Raw genomic sequence first — 6,065 nt, 5'->3', positions numbered from 1 at the left:
AAAAGAATGGATGATGTCACAAGAAAGATCAGGAGAGTGGAAATAGACAAGAAGAAGATCTTGAGGAAGAAAGTAGAAGGAAGAGGAGATGGAGGGAATGCCAGGGGAGGGTATGGCTATGTCCATACACGTACATACATCATCAAAGATGGCAAGTGACTTGGATTTCATGGGTTTGACCCGTTTTGTTTCTGAAAACCCGCAGTCCCGTTCTGGTGTGGTCAACCCCCCATTGAATAGAAAGTACAATCAATTTTAAAAATGCAAAGTTTCACTTCCATTCCATTCGTAAGGATTGACAAACAGACTGATCGACCTGAGATCCGTTCAGTTACCAAGTTTCTTGTGGAGCGATCGCCAAGTGGCTTAAGCACTCAAGCAAGCATTCCATTCGACACTTGATAAGGAACGGCTGGCTTGGCAAGCGATAGCTAGCTTATTGATACTGGAACACACCCGTGGTCTGTTCAGTGGCCAAGCAGCGAGTGTTTTGTTAGAGTGCTTGCTTGAGTGTTTAAGCCACTTGGCAAGCACTCGACAAGCTGATTGGTAATGGAACGCACACACCCCTGGAGTGACCTGGAGCCGATATGCAATGTATCCCTCGAGTCAATTGGCTGTGTGATGTCAAGAACTTTCTCTCACCGAAGGCCACGTCACCATCCTCCAAGATTCCACACACACCATCACTTCCGATCACGTCTAATAAATAAATAAATAAATAAATTAACTACATGGCATTCAGAGTGCACAGTCAACGGTTTTGGAGATAGAGGTGCAACGTTTCTCGGTTTTTCTAAGATGGCGCTTGTACCACATAGCCTATGGCATCATGATTATCATTAAGATATTCTACAGGAGGAGGCACTCCGATGGTGAAAATTTCGTGTCAATCGGACCAAGAATTGCAGAGAAATAAAATTCATACTGATCGAATCAAGCGTTGTACTTGTCGAATTATGACGTCATAATTAAGGTACCAATAACATCATCATTAACACATCTTATTCCCCAAGGGAAGTAATTGACAATTAGCCATGTTTCAATTTTTTCCATACAGCAGTTTCAGAGATATAGAGGTGTAACTATTTTCGATTTTTCCAAGATGGCTCCGTACCACGTGACCAATGACATCATAATTATCATTAAAAAATTCTACAGGAGGAGCCACTCATATTCTTAAAATTTTGTGTCCCTCAGACTATCAGTTGCAGAGGATTTTAATTTTTTTTCATACTGGTCAGATCAAGCGTTGTACTTGTCGAATTATGACGTCATAATGAAGGAATTGATGACATCATCAACATATCTTATTCCCCAATTGGGAGTACTTGGCAATGAGCCACGTTTCAATTTTTTTTTTTCCCATTGAGCGGTTTGGGAACTTTTGAGGGGTAACGTTCTTCCAAGATGGCGTCTGTACCACGTGACCTATGACATCATAATTATGAGTAAAAAAAAAATCGACAGAAAAAAATAAAATTTTACCATAGGAGTGCCTCCTATGGTAAAATTTCACGTCAAATGGACCAACGGTTGCCGAAATGAATTTTAATAATGCAGACATGCACGCACGTACGCCACACGTACACCTACGCAACTGAATGCCGAACCCTGCTTTTCACTTTGCGAGCGCAGGGTAATAATAATAATAATAATAATAATAATAATAATAATAATAATAATAATAATAATAATAATAACCTCTTTTTTCCAACCAACCAGTTTTTTGTCACTCCCAACTTGCCATGTATGCATCCTACAATACATGTCTGGACTATTCCAGGTGGATATTCTACCATTTCTGCTTACGTCTATACTAATAAATTGTGTGTGTGTGTGTGTGTGTGTGTGTGTGTGTGTGTGTGTGTGTGTGTGTGTGTGTGTGTGTGTGTGTGTGTGTGTGTGTGTGTGTGTGTGTGTGTGTATCCTCCACAACTCCAAAACCATGAAACCGAGCAGCCTGAAACTTTGCATGCATACTCAGGGAACTCCAATGAAGTGCATGACTGAAAATTGGATGTTTGTGTTAATTAAAACACCCCTTTTGAAGATAATTAACGGCCTTATTTAATTATCCTTTATCAGGAGCATCCTCGGCCACCTCGCTCAATATGTGGTGTTGAGGCATATCCTCGGTAACCTCACTCGGGTCTGAAGTGAACATGTTTTTTTTTGCCTGCTCAACCACATTTTGACTTGGAACACGCCGCAACAATTTCTTAATGAAAGTTTTTTTTTTTTTTTCCACTTTCCGCACTCATATCGAATGCGTGTTCATCACAGCTACCAATCGCTGGGTACATTGCATTGTTATACACGCCCGGATACGCCAGTGTTTATGGCTTTATTTCAATTCCGCACATGTCATAACCTCAAGAATCTCTTTAATTAAGGAGAATTACAAATTTTACTCTCCAGAATTGAATTTAGCAGCAGTTGTAACACTAAAAAGTGTTCATTTGTCTAATTCGGACATACAATAGTTATCGCTTGTCAATCATTTAATTGGAGTGCTTGCTTGAGTGCTTAAGCTGCTTGCTGTAATTTCGGGATGGATGTGTAATCCCAGTGGGTGTGTGTACATACCTGCATGCTTGGTTACGGGTGCCGTGGTGGCAAAGTCTCATCCTGTATGTTGGAGGTTTTACTTTTTAACCTCAGCAGCGTACGAGCGATCACATTTTCCTTTGTCCTCGTAATTGGTGCGAAAGCAATTGCTTATTTTATATGACTCGGTGTGCTTTCTCTTTGTGAGTTTCAAAGCAAAACACATTTGATAACACCAGATTTCTGAGCCTTTCACCATATTAACATGTTTTCTCAAATACAGAACCAAATTATTTCCTCATGTCACACGACAATTGTGTGTGTGTGTGTGTGTGTGTGTGTGTGTGTGTGTGTGTGTGTGTGTGTGTGTGTGTGTGTGTGTGTGTGTGTGTGTGTGTGTGTGTGTGTGTGGTGTTCATAAAGTAGAACATATTCCCTGCTAACTCTCCTACCCACACCACCCCCACGACCCCACTTCTCTCTCTCTCTCTCTGACCATTCCTCGCTCCACCTCCTCCTAATACATGCAGCATCCTCCCACACCTCTCTCTCTGCTTCTGTCTCAGAACATATCTGGACAGTGGTTACGCCTGAATGGTGGTTATCTCTGCATGTATCTAAACGGTGGTTGTGTCCGGATGGTGGCTATCTCTATACGTCTCTGGACAGTGCTAATTTCTGGAGGGTGGTTATCTCTGGACGTGTCAGCTGGTGTTTATGTCCGGATGGACCCTACTCTCACACCACCCTACTTGCCCTCCCCTAAAACTGCCTTTCCTTGCCCTTCTCTCATGCTGTCTTCCTTGTGCTCCCCTTATGCTGCCTTCCCTTTCCCCTCTCTTCACGCTGCCTTCCGTTCCCCCACCCCTCCTTACTCCCACACCCCACCTTGCTCCCCCACACCTCATCGCTCCTCCTTGCTTCCTCACTCCCCCAACCATCCTCGGTCTCCCTGCCTCCTCGCTCTTCCACCACTCTCTCTCCCGCCCCCCTCTTTTTCTTCCCCCACCCTTAGTATACCCGTCGTCTGGACAGTGGTTATCTCTGGATGTGTCAGTATGGTGGTTATGTCCACACAGACCCTCCCATCACACTGTTTCACCTTGCCCTCCCTTCACGCTGCCTTCCCTTGACGTATCTGGACGGTAGTTATGTCCGAACGGTGGTTTTCTCCACACGTGTCTGGACAGTGGTTATCTCCAGACGTGTCCTGGTGATGGTTATGTCCGGATGTGTTCGGACGGTGGTTATGTCCGAACGGTGGTTTTCTCCACACGTGTCTGGACAGTGGTTATCTCCAGACGTGTCCTGGCGATGGTTATGTCCGGATGTGTCCGAACGGTGGTTTTCTCCACACGTGTCTGGACAGTGGTTATCTCCAGACGTGTCCTGGCGATGGTTATGTCCGGATGTGTCCGAACGGTGGTTTTCTCCACACGTGTCTGGACAGTGGTTATCTCCAGACGTGTCCTGGCGATGGTTATGTCCGGATGTGTTCGGACGGTGGTTATGTCCGAACGGTGGTTTTCTCCACACGTGTCTGGACAGTGATTATCTCCAGACGTGTCCTGGCGATGGTTATGTCCGGATGTGTTCGGACGGTGGTTATGTCCGAACGGTGGTTTTCTCCACACGTGTCTGGACAGTGATTATCTCCAGACGTGTCCTGGCGATGGTTATGTCCGGATGTGTTCGGACGGTGGTTATGTCCGAACGGTGGTTTTCTCCACACGTGTCTGGACAGTGATTATCTCCAGACGTGTCCTGGCGATGGTTATGTCCGGACGTGTTCGGACGGTGGTTATGCCCAGATGGACCCTCCCCTCACACTTCCTTATTCTCCTGATGTTTGTTTTTATAATATTTGTTTATTCATAATGTTTATTCATAACAATTTGTTCCTCCTGATGACTCCATCTTTCCTCTTTATCTCTTCGGGTTCCTTCTTGGTCTTCTGTTTCATTATGTTTGTACCATATCCTGATGCTATGTGGACTGTGCTTCCCCACTGACGTACCCCTAGTAGCTTGTATATATTGCTGCGTTTGAGCCTGGGGAGTAACTGCTGAAATCTATCTATTCGGGTTCTTGTTGACATCTTTGTTCTTTGTTCCTTTTCACACTTCTTTCTAATTTTTACCTCCACCAGCAAAGGTGAAGCAGGTTATGTTTTCACCCCTTTCTGCCTGTTGGGTGGTCACGAGACTACCGTTATTCTCAGCTTTTCCGTCTGTCTGTATGTATGTAATGGACAGCTCTGGAGGTCAGAAGAGTCAACCGATTTTGATGAAACTTGACAGGAAGGTTCATACCAGGATCTAGTTCTATGCTTTTAAGCACCGTTGCTATGGACGCCACCGTTGCCTAGCAACGGGACTTTGAAATTTTTGAAAAATCCTAAAAAAAAAAAAAAAATTCGAAAATCAAAAATCGGCTTCTAGGCTTTTATGTGCACTATAATCAACCTCTTTGTCAAAAAATTTCAGCCCGATCCGTCAAAAACTGTATGACTCGTATGCAATTATGTCGCGACCACCCATGTCGCCTACCGGCTTGTCTGTTTGTTTGTTTGTATGTTTACCGCCGACAGGTCACAATTTTAATTCGATCTTCACGAAACTTTACCACGTGGTAGAGTTTGTCGTAAGGAAGAAGGCTTTTGATTTTGAGGTCAAAAGGTCAACAGGTCAACATAGGCCAAATGTCAACAACTTTGGTGGGATTTCTAAAATCCTCAATTTTCATCTGATTGACTTGAAATTTGAAGAGGATTTATATTTCAGGTCAATTGGACAGGATTTGCATAGTCCATCACCAAATTGGGAAAGCGAGTATTTTCAGGTCAAAAGGTCAAAGATCAAACTCCAGGTCAAACTTCTAAAATCATCAATTTCATCCTCAAAAATAATAAATTTTCATCCGATTGTCCAGACCTTTGATTAAGATTGTAAATTGTAATTTCAATGAAATGGGCAATTTGATGTATCCATGGAAACCTTTGGAGAATGGCGGGGGGGAGGGGGTGGATTTTGCAAGTTTCGTGTTGTGCATGATGTCTTTTTCTTGATTGTTTGTTTGTGTACAGGATATATATTTCAGGTCAATTGGACAGGATTTGCATAGTCCATCACCAAATTGGGAAAGCGAGTATTTTCAGGTCAAAAGGTCAAAGATCAAACTCCAGGTCAAACTTCTAAAATCATCAATTTCATCCTCAAAAATAATAAATTTTCATCCGATTGTCCAGACCTTTGATTAAGATTGTAAATTGTAATTTCAATGAAATGGGCAATTTGATGTATCCATGGAAACCTTTGGAGAATGGCGGGGGGGGGGGGGAGGGGTGGATTTTGCAAGTTTCGTGTTGTGCATGATGTCTTTTTCTTGATTGTTTGTTTGTGTACAGGATATCTCAAAAATTTGTGCACGGATCCGGAGGAAATTTTGTGGACTGGTTGGGTGTGTGACATGGATGAACTGATTCGATTTTAGTGAAGATCCGGATCCGGCTACGA

This window comes from Eptatretus burgeri, chromosome 4 (assembly GCF_056783735.1).
Source record: "Eptatretus burgeri isolate ZD-2024b chromosome 4, Ebu_testis_v1, whole genome shotgun sequence".
In the NCBI taxonomy this organism is placed as follows: Eukaryota; Metazoa; Chordata; class Myxini; order Myxiniformes; family Myxinidae; genus Eptatretus; species Eptatretus burgeri.
Note: the sequence above shows the minus strand (reverse complement) of the source record.